Source organism: Hemiscyllium ocellatum, chromosome 2, assembly GCF_020745735.1.
Source record: "Hemiscyllium ocellatum isolate sHemOce1 chromosome 2, sHemOce1.pat.X.cur, whole genome shotgun sequence".
Lineage (NCBI taxonomy): Eukaryota > Metazoa > Chordata > Chondrichthyes > Orectolobiformes > Hemiscylliidae > Hemiscyllium > Hemiscyllium ocellatum.
Window position 1 is genome coordinate 69,876,941 of NC_083402.1, and position 17,710 is coordinate 69,894,650.

At 39.5% G+C, this 17,710-nt stretch overlaps 1 protein-coding gene across 1 annotated transcript in view; it reads right to left on the minus strand.

Annotated features, from left to right (window-relative positions):
- The window catches only part of sema6a (sema domain, transmembrane domain (TM), and cytoplasmic domain, (semaphorin) 6A), a 146,654-nt gene that overhangs the window by 126,244 nt on the left and 2,700 nt on the right, over positions 1 to 17,710 (minus strand). The window lies entirely within an intron of this gene.

A 17,710-nucleotide genomic window follows, 5' to 3' on the forward strand; every position in this document is an offset into this window, starting at 1 on the left:
ATCATCCTTTGTCTATCTGTCTTAGTGACATTAGGCAATGATGTGTTTTGGTCTTACCTGTATTTTTAAAGATATGCAAACAAATAAAAAGTGCCAGTGTCCTTCTTGCCTTTTCCTCACTCTTACTTTTCCCCTTTGTCTCAAAGTTAACTCCAGGTTGGAATATGCCTCCAAGGATACTTGCTGCTCCAGTCCATTCTTCCTTTATATCACTGTGAAGCATCACATTCAACTCTGATCTCATTCTTTCTGACATCTGCCGAATTTCCTCTTCCAAACAGACAGTGCTCTACAACAATTAGAAGCAAGAAGCTAAGTTGATTGCTTCTGACCTAAGCCAGGAGCACTGAGGTTAGTTGTAGTGTGCAACACTGTGGGTGAGCTCAACACACTCTAACACAGCTATCCTTTGAGTTTTGTCAAACAATTTTCATGTAGATAAAATGTTATAAGTATTATTTTTCTAGATTTGAAATAATGGCAATTTTGACTGAATTTCATTTATTGTTACAGTCAAGCTTTTGTCTATGACTTCAAATGATTTATGTCAAGTTTATTGCATCATTAGCTCCTAGTAGAAGCATCATAATTTAAGGCACATTATAAAGCAATACTGCAAATTCACAAACTGAACATACAAAGTAATTACAAAATGTACTTTTCTCATGTTAATGACATTTCACTGCATCTGTGATAGCTGGTTATAAACAATAAAGCTGTTGGTTATTTAAAACTTCGAATAGTTACATAGATGCTTTGTTTTCAAGTTTGATAGAAAGTAGCTGTATATAAATAAATAATTTGATACCTCCCACAATGCAGGATTCTCATAGGATTACATTGTATTTAGCACTTAACAACCAAATAATAATATTTAAAATTACACTTAACTCACCACATAAACATTAACAGCTGCAGACAAGCAACATGCGAGTATTAAATGATCTTGGAAATCCCAGTTATAGTTAACAGTTTCACACTATTAAGCACTTCACCTGAATACAACAAAAGGAACATGTCTACTGAATGTATATGGATTTCCCCTCAGCTGGCAGCCATTATTAGCAACTTGCATTTATGTTGTACCTTTAAAATAATAAAACATCCCAAGATTCTTTACAGGAGTGTCATCAGTCAAAATTTGACAGAGATGCACATCAGAAAATATTATCCAAGGTGGCCAAAGAGCTTAAATAAAGAGGCAGATTACAACGAACATTTTAAAGAGACATAGAGATGGGGCAGGTATAGGGAGAGAATTCCAAAGCTGATGGCCTAAGCAACTGAGATATACATGTGCTTCAAGGCTGAGTGTAAGGGCATGCTAGCTCCCAGTCTGGGAATGCGAAAGTTGAACCTGAACAAAACTGGCAGAAATGACCCTGTATGTTGTGCCAACAGAAGTTTCAAGCAGAAACCATGTAACTAGACTATAAAAAATTCTTATGTTATATTTTAAATTAGTTGGAAGATCCAGGAAAACACAGCAACACATATAATCTTTCTGTGAAAAAGATGTCTTTGCAAATTGGTATTTCTGATGACTGCTAAGTAGCCTGGTCTCTATACAAGTGCAGTGGGATGTTGTCTGACAATTAATAAGCCTTTTTTTTTCATTGAAACAGGGACCGGCTTACAAGAGAAATTTACAAACTGGTTAAATTTGTTACTGTGTTTTCCAAGACTTTACAATTAGTTCAAAAATGAAGCTCATGCTGGAGTGATGTCATGGATGTAACTGTGCATGCACAGATGGATAATGGCAGCTATTTTGCTTTGTAAACATACCGTCCAGGCCATCACTTGTAAATCAATTAAAATCAGTGAGGCCAGAATTGGAGGATCAGAGATAATAATGACTGTTCTGATTCACCTTGTCAAAACCCAATCAAGTTCAGGTTTCACACTCAATTATTGTAAGCATAACTGAAGATAACTACAAAAAATGCTAAAATTATATTGTTAAAATAATTGTAATGCTTAATCTCTATTACTTTTTGTTACAGCATCCATTACAAGGTCATAACAATTGATTATATTTATCCTGTCATTGCATGGGCCACATTACAGATAATTTGAATTGAATTTTTAATAATTGCAATTTTTATAATTGGCCAGTCTTATGGTGCAAATCTATTTATAATGAGTGGGATTATAAATATGCATTTACTGTCCACTTAATCTCGTGAATATTAAGACTCTCAACACAATGGAAGGCCAATGCCTGATCTTTCAGTTTCCTGATAGGGCATCAACATAATTCTACTGACTAAATCAATGAGGACTGTGAAAGTCAGTACAACACTCAGTACAGAACAATGAAAAAACTCCTGCTTTCTTCACTGCTGGCACCTCCATTGCTCTTTACTGGCATTAACAGTTAATTTCCTTATACTTATAACATACAATATATACTTTTGATATAATTATACATTAAGGTAATTATGCTCCAGCTCTCTCATGAGAACCATAGTCTTGCTGGCTGTATTCCATTATGTTTTGAGTTAGATGGAGCCAGATTGGTGATTGATACCAGGAAATATTTAGAGATATGGATGTGAATGAACAAATACCAAATAATGATAGCTTAATGATCAAATGCTGCTTTCAGTAGAAATGCACTTTGCATCATTTTTAATTGGTAATCACTATTTTGCCTTTCCATGTTTCAATTTACTGTCCTATTATTAATGGATTTATCGTCTTGTCAATCACTGGTGGTTGCTATCCTGTCATTTTCTACATCTAGGCTGTCAACCCTTGAAACCATCCAACCATTGCTAAACTTTCTATCCTATCATTACCTTTATCACTATCCTGTCAGTTCTTATACTGCTGTACTGTTATTACTCATATTCCTATTCTGTCATTCCTTCTTATCCTTATCCTGCCATTTATTAGTAGGCCATTTCCTGCAATTTATTACATCACTATTTTGTCAATAACCAGTGATTGTGGTCATGTTAATCACTCATTAGTGCTTAGCAGCATTGTGTAAAGCCAGAAAATCTCTCCATCAACGTCAGCATAATGAAGGAGCAGGTCATTGACTTCAGGAAGCAGAGTGGAGGGCATGCCCCTGTCTGTATCAATGATGTGGGGTGAAAGTGGTTGAAAGCGTCAAGTTCCAGGCAGAGATGATCTCCAGCAATGTGTCCTGATCCACCCACATCAATGTGATGGTGAAGAAAGCATAATAATGTCTCTACTTCCGTGGAGGTTAAGGAAATTTGGCATGTCCACAAGGGCTCTTACCAACTTTTATAGATGCACCATAGAAAGCATCCTATTCCGATGAATCACAGCATGGTAAGACAACAGCTATTCCCGAGACCAAAAGACACTATAGAGTGTTGTGAAAATAGCTCAGTCCATCATACAAACGACCTTCCATCCATTGACACCATCTATACTTCCCACTGCCTCAGGAAAACAACCAACATCATCTAAGAACCCTCTCACCCTGGTTATAATTTTGTCCAGCCTCTTCCATCCAGCAGAAGACATAAAAGTTGGAATATACACATGAACAGACTCAAGAACAATTTCTTTTCTGCTGTCATCAAACTTTTGAACAGACCTCTGAAAGATCTGACCTTTGATCTCTCTCGCTGCACCTTCTCTGTGGCTTTAACACTGTATTCTGCACTCTGGTCTGCTAATCTGATGCACTTTGTACGATACAATATTGTAGAGCATGCAAAACAACACTTATCACTGCATCTTGGTCTGCAAGACAACAATAAATCAAATAAATTTTATCCCCGATTTTTCTCCTGGGTTAGAATCATGGCTCCATTTTCTGTATTGATAGTTCAGCAATTACTGCACTTGTAGCAATCTACTATTTATCAATACCTGTATTATTTGGGGATTACCAAAGAACTTTGTATCTGCAATATTGAATTATAAGTTGTAGTGAGATTCTAATTATAATTCTACTAACCTATAATCTACATGTGTTCCACTGGTTAGATTACTGGTATGGCTGAGGATTGGGATGGTTTTAAAACCAAGAAAAAATGACCAACACATAACAGATAGTGAGAAAAAAAAGTTTGAGGATAAAATTTCAAGTAATTTCAATATGGAGAGCAGGAGCTTTTCTAAGCATGTGAATAGGAAGAGAGAGGTCAAAGTGAGCACAGGTCTTTTGGAGAATGGGGCGAGGGAAATAGTAATGGGGAGTCCAAGAAATGGAAGAGAATTTGCATCAGGTTTCACAGTAGGAAACATTAATACCGTTTCAAGGTTACTAAGTAATCAAGGGACCAAAGGGGAAGAGGAAATAAATATATTAACTATCACTAGAATATAAGTGCAAAGGAAACAAATGAGGTTAAGGATCGAATAATCCCCTGAAGCTGTTGGGGTACATCCTAGGATATTAAAAGAAGTAATTACACAGATATTGAATATACTAGTAGTAATCTTCCACGAATCTTTAAATTCCCAGAAAAGTGCTGGAAGTTTGGAAAACTGCTAAAATAATATCTCTATCTAACAAGTGAAGGAGCCAAAATGCAGGTAACTGTAGGTCTGTTATTTTAAAAATGTTAGAGCTTATTCTAATTTATTTAATAGCAGAAGATCTCGAAAGAGTTGATATGATCAGGCAGAATCAGCATCGCTTCATTAAGGGGAAATCATGCCTGATAAATTTAACAGAATTGCTTGAGAATATAGCAAGCAAAATAGATATATTTCTAAAAGATAAGCTATTACACATTTGGCTAGTTAATCAGATAAGAACCTGTGGTGTTTGGAGTAGAATATTAGCATGGATTGAGGATTGGCCAGCTAATAGAAGACAGAGAGTTAGGATAAAGGAGTATTTTCAGGATGGTAACATGTAACTAGATCAGTAGTGGGACGAAAAGTATTTACAATATGTATTAATGACTTAGATTAAATGAATGGATATACCACAGCCAAGTTTGCAGATGATACAAAAATAGATAGGAAAGCAAGTGGTGAGGAGGGATTGAGACAAGGATAGAGGCAGAGAGGGATAGACGCAACTTAATATTTTTCAGATGGAATAAAACATGAGGTCATGCATTTTGGCAGGAAGAATAGAGGAGCTGAATATTATTAAAATGGGGAAAAAAATTGCAGAACAGAGAGGTTTCATAGAATCAGCAAATACCTACAGTGTGGAAGCAGGCCAATTAGCCCATTGCATCCACACCAACACTCCAAAGAGTAAACCAACCAGAATCACCCCTTACCATATTGCCCTGCATTCCCCCTGTGGCTAATCCATCTAATCTGCTCACCCCTGGATACTTCGGACTTTGTAGCATGGTCAATCCATCAAACCTGCACAGCTTCAACTGGGGAAGAAACCAGAGCAGCCAGAGGAAACCCAAGCAGATATAGGGATAATGTGCAAACCCTACACGGACAGTCGCCCAAGGGTGGAACTGAACATGGCTCCCTTATGCTGTGAGCCAGGAGTGCTAACTATTGAGCTACCGTGCCTTGAGTCAGTGAGCATAAATCACAAGTAGCTAGCATCCAAGATCAAAAAATACTTGGGAAAGCAAATGGAACATTGATTTTTATCTCAAATGGAATGGAATGGACTATAAACATTAAGATGTCTTCTAAAACTATACATGGTCACACGTGGAATACTGTGAACAGCTTTGGTCCCCTTATCTATGAAATACTCAATGAATACTCGCATTGGAGGCAATCCAAAGAATGTTCTCTAGGTTGATCCTGGATATGAAGGGATTGTTTTATGAGAAGCAGTTGAGTAGGACCTGTACTCAATCTTTAGAGGAATGATAAGTGACCTTATTGAAACATATAAGATTGTTCATGGACTTGACAGGATAGGTGCAAAGAGGCTATTTCACCTTGTGGAAGAGTCTGGGACCAGAGTGCATAACCTTGGTGTAAGAGGTCACCAAGTTAGGACAGAAATTAGGAAAAGCATCTCTCAGAGGATAGTGAATGTGTGGAATTCTGTCGAAGCTGGGTTGTCAATTATATTCAAGGCTGAGGCAGAAAGATTTTTAAATCAATAAAGGAATTAAGGGTTGTGGAAGTAAGACAGGAAAATGGAGTTGAGTATTATCAGATTAGCCATAATCTCATTGAATAATCAAAGGTCGAATGACTAACTCCTGCTCCTATGTATTAAGGCCTACGATTGTCCCACCATTACCTTAGTCAAATTTTTCCGGTCCTGCTCTTCCTCTCACCCACCCTTCTGCAAAAATGCTATCCCATACTTCCAATTCCTTCACTTCCTGCCACATCTGCTCCCAGGATGAGGTGCTTCACTCCAGGATGTCCTCCCACTTAAAGGATCATAGTTTCCCTTCCTTAGTCATTAATAATGCCCTCAACCGCTTCTCCCCCATCTCCCACACTTATGCCCTCAAATACCTTCCTCCCAACCACAATATGGATAGAGTCCCTTCAGTCCTCACATATCACCCCACCAACTTCCAAATCTAACTTATCATCCTCTGACATTTCAGCCACCTACAATCAGACCCCATCACCAAAAAGATATTTCCTTCCCCACTCCTGTCGGCTTTCCACAGGGACCTTTCATTCCATGTCTCCCTTGTCTATACTCCCAGCTAACTTCACCACCACACCCGGCACCTTCAGCTGCAACCACAAGAGGTGCCCTAAACCTCCCTTCTCACTTCCATCCAAGGCCCCAAACAATCCTTTTAGTTCTGGCAGATATTTAACTGCTCATCACCCAACCTGATCTATTGTCCCCATTGCTTCCCATGTGGTTTCCTCTATTTTGGGGAGACCAAACACAGACTTGGGGACCATTTCATGGAGCATCTGTGCTCTGTGTGCATCAACCAACCTGGCAGTTGCCATCCATTTTAATTCCACCTCTCCACTCCCCCCGCGACATGGTCCATCTTTGGCCTCCACTGTCACAGTGAGGCCAAATGGAAACTGGAGGAATAACACCTGGTATTGTGCTTAGGAAATTTACAGGCCAATAGCTCAACATCAACTTCACCTGTTTCAAAGTCCCTCCTCTCCCAGCCTTATCCCATATCTAGTCCCATCCCCCCTCCTTGCATCCCTGAGCTGTCCTAACCTGTCCATCTTGCTACTTATCTATCCACTTCACCCTTCCTACTGACTAATCACAATAAGCCCCCCCACCTGCTTTAATTATCACCATTCCAACTACCCTCCACCCCTCTCCTCCTCCGCCAGCCCCTTCTATCTATATACTTCTGGGGTCCCTCGCCCTCCCTAGTCCTGATGAAGAGGTTTGGCCTGAAACATTGACTTTCTTACTTTTTGGATGCTGACTGACCTGCTATGCTACTCCAGCTTCACATCTATAGACTCTGACTTCCAGCATCTGCAGTCCTGCCTCCTTCCTTTTGTCTGGCTAGGCCAGTCCTCAGTGTTCTGGCTTTGCCCTTTCCTGATGCATGATTGATATGCAATCATTGATTTAGCTATCAATTTTTCTAACTCTAATAATAGCCAATACATTCTTATCTTATATACAGGTACTTGAATAAGGGAGATGCAAACTATTTGTTTATACAATTTTTAACTGAGAATAACATTACATTACATTAACATTTCCCTGTATTTGCCTAAACAGCTTTTATTTGCATGAGTAACATTCACCAACTGCATTGAAAAATGTTCCATAATTTTCATTTGTAACTATTTTTCACTGTAATAACTTTGTGTTTTTGACATGAACAATTCTGCTATCAATGAACAGGAAATTCACATCAGATATACATCAGCAACTATGGTGAAAATGGAGCTTCAATCAAAGTAATTCTGGGGGTTGACTCCTTAGAAATCTCAGATTGAAGAGATTTTAACAGCAAGACTTCTAATAGAAGCCTTTTTTCCTTTAGCACGCCACCATCTGTGTTTGTTTTGTCTGACGTTTCACTGACAATATTCTGAGCCACTTCAGAGACTGGGTTTCAAAGCTGGTTTTTATTCTTTTGAAGATAGCAGGCTGGCCCTGAATGACATCTGATTTGCCACTCTTCCCGAGTATATATTCTGCCTCTGAGGACAAATGGTATTGCAGGACTCAAGGGAAATAAGAGACGTAACCTCCAAAATATAAATCTTCAGAGTAAAACATTTTGAAATCCGACTAATGAATAAGAATATTATTTCCTTCTTTTTTCCTGTACTGATGTTGCCGATTGTTGCTGGGATACAGTTCCATTACCTCAACAATTTTTGTGGTCCTGTTGTTATACTGGTTGAGATGAAAATATAATTTACAGGTCATTTTATGTACAAGGGATAGAACAACACTCTTAGGAAGTTCAAGTGCTGATGGAACTGCCAAATTACTTACGCCACCTTTATATTACAGGGTTGTCTCCCATGGCAACTGCACAACTGATGGCTACCTGCAGTGTAAGTGGTCTGATATTCCATGTTGAAGCAGCATTCTTTGGTAACTCGATGTATCTTCCCGAAATAGCAAGTCCAGTTGGTGGGAGAAATTAATGGGTTGTCTTTTGCTAATTTAAGTCCAGCTGAAATGTAATTATTGACAACCTGTACAGTATCTCCTCACCAACAGGATAAAAGACCAGAATGAGAAAGTGGAAAATGGTGCTCTGCGTTATTTGCTACTCAGAGAAACAATGCACATGCATGTTTAGTATCTATGTCATTCCACATCATTGCCACATTGAAGATACACAAATGTAAATCAGTGTCATTTCTGCTTTTAAAAATGGAAATGTTGATTACCTTTGGTTATTTGTTTAGGATAATATTAAAAGGCCTGTCTAATAGTTCACCAGGTAAATGCATCACTCAGTAAGGTGCTGAGCCTATTCATAGGAGGTCCCAAACGTGATCTTCAATCTGTGCTGAGTTTGTTGACCCTTCTCGAGAAACATTTAAGATGTAACACATGGCTTCAGCATGTTTGCAATGAAGAGCGTGAGATCAGTGGATCATCTTCATATGACAACTGCAGTGTAAAATCATTAAATTATTTCCAAATGACAATAACAATGTGTAATCAGTAGATTGCTTCTGTATGATGATCACCATGTGAAATCACAAGATCACCTTGATAAACAATTATGATGTGAAATCATTAGTTCACATCTCTAAATTGCAATCATTTTCCGTTCCAGTTTGTGTTTGTTTGTGAGATTTTCCATTGAGCCACTGACTCTGTGATTGAGCTTGGGTTTGTCTTCATGTCTTTTGCTGCTTTTTAAGACTGTGTTTCTTTTATTTTGTCTACCTCATCACTGAAAGATTTTATTTTTTGCCGTTTAATTCAAATCATTTCTGATCCAAAAGGAGGCATATGGATCAACATATATTTGTTTTGAATTAATTTTCTTCTATCAGCCCTTCTTTGGAGGTATTGCCAGCTTATTAGGGTACTTTCTCATTGTGCTGTCCCAATATCATGGCCAAATATTTATGTGTAAGCTTTGTCCATGATATGAGCAAGAAAGCATTACAGCTGATTTCAATACTGTCCTTAGCTGACAAATAAACACAGTTCCAGCAGGAGTCATTGTATAATTGATCAAATTTCCTCTCCTGAACCGTTGACATGGAATTTCACCTTCAACAAAGGAAATTTTCACTCCATGTAAAGAGATTGAAGTTTATGTTGTTAGATTATTGAATGAGTCTGTACTCCAATAAGCATTGAGGACAATTGTAACACTGATTAAAGCTCCCCAGGAGGGACACAGGGCTTACATCTATGACTGCTTGGTTGAGCTTGTCACTGAATAAATTCCAAAGGGAGTAGAGACAGACATCTTCAATTAAATGGTGAAGGAGGGTGTAAGAGTTAAGAGTAACACCTGGCCTGCTCTGAGATTCTCAGAGGATGATGTGGTTGAGGATTTGTTTTTGTAAGGCTTTCGATATATATAACACAGACTAGTTGTAAATGTGCTAAGCCAGAACGGGAATACAAAATTTTATGCAAATTTCTGCAGCAAAGAAAATCTGAGATATTTATACCACAGCTTTTGTCAACAAGTCATCCTAGCACCTTCCTCTTCATTGGCAATTAATTGAATTTCTTTAACATTTATGTTAATCGTGGAAGCATTATAATAGTATATACACTCCAATACCAAATGGCATTGATCCCATCATACACAGAGTAGGCCAAAGGAGGGTTTTATAAGTTTTCCACCAGCATTTCCTGAAACTATGCAATTTCCTTTCTACAATATGGAACTTTCTGTTTTAGTATGAATTAAAGTCTGGAGATATGATTGTTTGTGGCACTTTCTGTATAAGCAATTAAAATCTTCAGTGCATTGTCCCTTGATATTGCATTTATTTGAGTTACAAAATAATATAGTTTTCAATGGCATGTTGTAAAATAAGGAATTTCCTTGGCATCCTTTCCTCATTACTGTACTATATCAGCTACTAATTAAATAATTTTTAAAAGCCACCTTGCTCCTTCAGGCACTCTCCAAAGCCCTATAGGTGCTCCCCCTTTCTTTTCTGCTCTCTTCTTCCAAAGTGCTCCTGACAGCTGGATGTTCCCAAAGGTACGATCAGTTCTCCCCAGGTGTTTATTCTGCTTTGCTCCCATAAGCAGGTTCTTTTTTCCCTTCGAGTTTCTTCCTGCCACCTGGCTGGTGTTCCCATATCTCTGTTAGTTAGCTCCATGCTTCAGCTCCTGCCCTAATGAATCCTCACCAACATTTGACTTTCTTTCCTACCTTAAGCTATTATTCTATTCTAACAACAAAATGAATCAGGAAACAAATTCCAAACCTGGTAAAAGTTATGGTGTGAACAGTAGGATGTCCAGTGGTATAAAAATACAAGGTCTTCAACTAAGATGGAGCTCAGATTCAGTTACGAATTGGGTTTTGAAATCTTTAAAACAGATTCTAAGCCCTGTTTGAAAGTGTCTTGAATTACTTAGCATTTTGATAGACAACCAGACAAGTACAGCTTGCAAAATAATATATTTATGTTAGAAAGCAGTGATGGCAAGGTTACTTCAATATTTTATGACACATCAACATATTATTGACTTGTATCATTCTATGGTAGAAGAAGTGGAATCAAATCAAATGATTTACAGCACATCATACCCAACATGAATCTGAACCTGATTTTTTATTTTATTAAGTTGAAGAATTAAAGTGCACTTTCTTAATCATGTTATGGATAAAGTCAATGCAAGCCAAAACATAGAGGCCAGCAGCCAGCGTGTGAATCATGTGTTGCACTGACCTCGCTGATCTCAAGTGTACCTGCAGCTGTGGTATTGCCACTGACCTCAGCACCAATAGATTAGGGAAAGAAAAATATAAGCTTGAATCATTCTTTTGAGAATATAGTCAAAGAAATGTTATTGAAAAAAGATCTGAAGAAATAATTGGATATAGCTGTGATCTTTCAACTTCACCTCTTCAATTCCAGCTGGAAGCAACGGGAGCTTATTTCATAGAAATATCAAGGAACAGAGAATGCACGCTTTTGAAAACCCAAAGACAAAGGACGTTTCAGGGCAGAGCCTTACCATAGCTGTATCCGGTTTTACGTTATGAAATTGATGTGGAAGAGCCTTAATTTTGGATGGAAGTCCATCCTGACTGATTTTTCTTGGAAGAGAGAAAGCTTACCACTTCCAGGTATGCAGGCAACCCACTTAATATTTTTAAATTGAAGTTTTAATACCAGTTTTACAATTAATGTTAACCTCTGTGCATGCTGTGCATCACTATTCCAGGTTTGGAACAGTAGCACCTGAAGTCCTTAATCAGTAGAGGTGGCTCAAAATAAAGCTTCCACCACTTCAGCTCTAACTGTTCTAGGAACTACCTATGGGACATTTTGATCCTGGTTTCAGTGCTATCTTCAATCCCCAAGTCCCCACTAATGAATCATACAAAGATGCTTGACCAGCTCATCTGTTTTGTTCTTCTAAGGCTATTTGGCAAATTTGGCTTCGTCATTTTACAAATATGTCTGGGAGTATGTTCAAATCCCATCACCTATTTTTGCAGCAGGAACTTGCTTCAGCTGAACTTCTACCTTTATCTCACTCAGTGGTAACAGGTTTAATATTGAGTTTTGTTATTTTCTCTTTAGATGTGGTCAGTTGTGAAATTATTTTACTCCAGTCAGCAGAAATAATCCGAAAATGCTGTCAAACATATATTTGTTCATCACATATTGTACTGGGTGTTCATTTTAAAATAATTCTTTAGCTTTTAAATAATGGATTTATAAACTAATAAATCATTTTATGTTGCAACCAATAATTGTATTGTACCTTTTATCATATTTTTAAAAATCTTCAGTTTCTTGGAAGCTGCAATTCTGCAGATAGGCTGAAAGTCATTCATGAGGGGGACTCCCTTTCCAGGCAGAGCCAGGGCCAGAGGCCAGACTGTGTAAGCAGCAGTCAATTAAGTAGCTGCCATCAAATCTAAAATAAAATAAACCTGTATCAGCTGGATACATTGGCAGGTGTGCACTCGTATCTGTGGCATCGAGGGTGCTCAGCTGAGTCAAGCAGGTCCTGGTGAGGTATGGAGTTCAGTAAAGGTAGATGGTGCTATTTTCATGGGGGTAACCATTCCCACCAGGCTGGTGCTCTGTGATCCACAGTTTGTACAAAAAGGACGACCACCCAGACGACCAAAGTCCACTGGGAGGTCACCAGAGATTACTCAGCAGGTTCCTGATATGGCACCATGCCCTCCTGATTGGTTAAAATGCCCATGAAGGTGAGAAGTAGCCTTTAATTTTTTTTAAGGGACATAATTGCAACTGTACAGAGCATTGTTTCAGCCACTTTTGGAATTCTGCATCCAGTTGTGGTCTCCCTGCTATAGGAATGATGTTATGAAACTTGAAAGGGTTCAGAAAAGATTTACAAGGATGTTGCCAGGCTTGGAGGATTTGAGCTATAGGGATGCTGAACAGGCTGGGGCTATTTTCTCTGGAGAGTTGGAGGTTGAGGAGTGACCTTATAGAGGTTTATAAAATCATGATGGGCATAGATAGGGTAAATAGACAAAGTCTTTTCCCCAGAGTAGGGGTATCCAAAACTAGAGGACATAGGTTTATGGTAAGAGGGGAAAGATTTAAAAGGGACCTGAGGGGCAATATTTTCACACAGAGGGTGATGTGTATATGGAATGAGCTGCCAGAGGAAGTGGTGGAGGCTAGTACAATTACAACATTTAAAAGGCATCTGGATGAGTATATGAATAAGAAGGATTTGGAGGGATATGGGCCAAATGTTGGCAAATGGTGCTAGCTTAATTTAAGATATCTGTTGGCATGGATGGGTTGGTCTGAAGGGTCTGTTTCTGTACTGTACATCTCTATGACTCTAAACAGGCTCCCCACAGGCACAACCTAACATCTTTGTCCTGTTTTTCCCATTTTCCTGCCGACCAGTCCATCATCAATAGACCAAATTTTAATTATGTCGTCCTGTACAAACATGCTAATTAATCTTTATGTCAATAATATATAAAAAGAAAGAATGAAAATAAAACTCACCTAGATTTATAATTTAGGATTGAGTCACACCTTTAAGAATGAAGTGATTCACAATACTTCCTCCCACCTTATCCCCCAAATGCTCTAATTGAGATTAGTTGAACCTTTCCTCTTCATCCCTCCTTGCTCCCCTCATACACATTTTTCACGAACATTGCATGCCAACATGCCAAGTTCCCTTTCATATCATGACAATAGCAACCGTAACTGCCATTTGTTCTGAATCCTTTGATTCTATTGTCTTTTCAGTTGTATTCAGTATTCTTTACTACAAGCTGCAGTCAAATGCAGCTTTGTCCAGTTGAGAGAAATAGTAGAGGAAACGCAACAAACAAGTTCCCAGTCTATCCCTATTCTAATGGTCAGAAAAGTCACATCTGTTGTATTGTTACTGTACTTGCTGCCTAACTGCATTGGTATGCCTTCCTTTCAGTTATCAATTTCATTCAGAAATATGCGAAAATCATTAATGACTGAACCCAAAGTCTTTGGCCGAACAAAAGCGTCTGAATTCTTGATTAACAATTTGACTGGTGGCTTTAATTATTTCTAAATTTGCATTTTAAAAGGCATTAAAGGCTTTCAATGCTTTACACTTTAATGAAAAGCATATGTCACAATTAACCACAGAAGTGTTTAATATTTTTTGTGGCTCTGCTTTCGAAAAGTTAGTATGTACTCGAAGCAAATCAAAGTTTTAGAGAGGAATTGTTTCAAGTATTTAACAGTTTTTTTTCTGTTGCAAATATTGCTCTCCTCTTTCTATCTCCACTGAAAAAGATTGCTTTTTTTGATGAGATCTAATATCTTAAAATTCTTGAAACCCTAAATTGCTGCATACTACTACCCAGTCAGCTCATTTGGCTGGATGACTGGGTTGTGACACAGAGTAATGTCAATAGCATAGGCTTGATTCCTGCTCTGCCTAAGATTACCATGAAGTATTCTTGTCTGAGATATGGTGACCCTCAGGTTAAACCATCACTAATAAGACAGGAATCCTATGTTCTGGTAGGATTATAGTGACTTTACTATCCATGACCCAGGTTAGTTTTAATAATCAACCTCAGTAGATTACTTCAATTAGAAGAGACATGAGAGCCAAATGGTTTCTGTCTGCAAATATGGATACTCTGGTTTGGGTCTTATTATTTTATGGATTTGAAAACTATTTACATGGTAGCCCACAAAGCGGGGAGTGGATAAACTTGTTTGAAAATGCAAATAGTTATTTCCCCAGTGAAATCAACTTTCCAATCATGACAGATGCAATACACAAAGACATTGTATGGCTCTCACTGACACAATTGCCTCTCTTACATGATCATAGAATGTATACATTGTGGAAACAGGCCATTTGGCCCATTGAGTCCGTATTGACCCTGTGAAGCACATTCTGCTACACCCATCCTATAACCCTGCATTTTCCATGGCCAATCCACCTAACCCACAGATCTTTGAGAGGAAACCAATGCAGACATAGGGAGAATGTGCAAACTCCAAACAGAAAGTTAGCCCAAGGGTGGCATCAAACCTGAGTCCCTGGTAATATGAGGAAGCAGTGCTAACCACTGAGCCACTGTGTCACCCCATGTTGTTTGAAGCTGAAGTCAGCCACAGCTAACTAGAGGAGGACAGGCTTAGCTGCATCTCCTTGCCCTAAGTGAGACTACTCATTGGACTAACCATAGCTGAGCTGCAAGGATTGAGGGTGGTAGTTTGTTCCAGCCTAAGCCTTCATCTCACAATCCCTTCATCCTTCAACCTTTCTCTGATTCACAGCTGCAGGTGATAGAGGAATGCATCTCTTGCCTTCTTCCCTTCCCTTTCTGCATCCACTTCATATGCCTTATTCCTTCTGCTATCCAGGAACAGGCAGCTGGCTAGGCAGAGCTGCAGCAGAATGCGTTGCAGGAAATAGTGGAATAGAATAGAATAGAATAGCCTTTATTGTCACACATAGTCAATGATTATAGTGAAAATTTTATACACTGCCAATTATGGTGCTGATTTAGATACAAAGGTACCTAAGCACAGCTTGTTTAGTTACAAGATTCAAACAATATAAAAATAAAATATCCATCATTACAGAGCTAAAGATCCAGTATAGCAGACCACGCTAGCACCTTGCTTCCAGTCTGCACTAGGCCGTGGTTCCACACCACACTGGCGACAACCATGCCGGGAGAAAGCTGTGCCAGGCCAGGAGGTCACCGTGTTAGGAGGTTGCTATGCCGAGCCATGAGGTCATCACATTAGGAGACTGCTATGCCAGGCCAGGAGATCACCACGTTAGGAGACTGCTATGCCAGACTAGGAGGTCACCACGTTAGGAGGCTGCTATGCCAGGCCAGGAGGCCACCACATTAGGAGGCTGCTGTGCCAGGCCGGGAGGTCGCCATGTTAGGAGGCTGCTGTGCCAGGCCGGGAGGTCACCACCCCAGGAGGACCTATGAGAGGAGGCCATTGCAGGAGCTTGCCAGGCTAGGAGGTTCCAATGAAAGGAGTCTGCTGCACAAGGCTGGGAGGTCACTATGGTAGTAAAAACAATGACTGCAGATGCTGGAAGAGCACAGCAGTTCAGGCAGCATCCAAGGAGCAGCAAAATCGATGTTTCGGGCAAAAGCCCTTCATCAGAAACAAAGGCAGAGAGCCTGAAGTGTGGAGAAATAAGCTAGAGAAGGATGGGGGTGGGGAGAAAGTAGCATAGAGTACAATAGGTGAGTGGGGGAGGGGATGAAGGTGATCAGTCAGGGAGGAGAGGGTGGAGTGGATAGGTGGAAAAGAGATCGGCAGGTAGGACAAGTCCAGACAAGTCATGGGGACAGTGCTGAGCTGGAGGAAATGACCTGGGAGTTGCAGTGGGAGAGGGACTCCCTGACATTCTTGTAGAGAGAGGAGGAAAACTTCTTCAAGGCAGGCATCACCATGCCAAAACTGGGAGGCTGCTGTGGGAGGCCAGGAGGTTGCATGCCATACCAGGAGACTGTGACTGATGATATTGAAACATTCAGTGAATCTCAGAAGGTTAGTCAGAGCTCCTCAGATATGGGCATTGTGGGTGTTTTAATGTATAAAATAGCATTGGCATGAATGGCCTTTAACCAGGGCAGGGGAAAAATGTAATGCAGATACCCACTCCCCAAGGGTGGGGATAAATATAAGTTCTGTTGTGGAGAATTTAGAGGGGGGTGGGTCTGTAAAGGAGTGATGGACATTACATGAAATGCTTCGTGCATTGGCATGTTTGCTGGATAATCTGTTAGCAATGTCAAGAAAGGTAGAGGACGTTGACACCAACTTGGCACATGATTTTGTGTAGAGCATGGAGACCATCCCTTCTTGCATGAAGGTGACAGCCAACTCCGTGTGAACGCTAATGGTTCTGTAGTGATTCACTATGTGATAACTGAAATCTCAGCTCCCACTGCACCACCAGCAGAAACCATCAACGCTTTGAAATAAAAACAGAAAATGCCAGAGAAACTCAACAAGTCCAGAAGCATCTGTGTCGAGAGAAACAGAGTTAAATTGCAAGTTGAATGATGGTTCTTCTATTAGAGTGCTGTAGTGAAAGGTCACATTGAAATTATGCAAGTTCAGCTTTTGCCACGTGTGGATAAGACCTAGCTTCTGCTGAGAGCTCTTCAATTTCCTTGACACGCTGCATAGCAAAGCAGATGGTAACAACAACGATGAGGATGGGGAACAAATGGGCAAAGTTAGACATTTGAAGGAACAACAAAGGCCTTCAAAATATGCAAACTATCTCCTGTCAATTTCATCGATTTTAAATGGTAGTAGAAAACTTGAGGCATTCCTACAAACTGAGACGGAGTCATTAGAGATTAATCAACAGCTAACCTGAAAGCAGTGTGAATTCTTTTAAAATACACCATGTGATAATCTGCCTTCTCTTACTCAATGCATGTTGAAGACAGAATCTTAAGCATTGAGGACGGAAACAACACTGCTGGAGTCAAATCAGTGATAACTACCGACTGGAGTAGCAATCTTTGCATTTTGCATCCTGCATATTCCTAACGCCTGTGCTAATGCTCTCATCAAAATGGGTGCAGACCACACAGGACAAAATACATGCAATGCGTACATCATTTTGTATCCAAAATGGCACTTCATGTTGATGTTATGGAGTTGAATTTTGTACCTACATTTCAGTGTC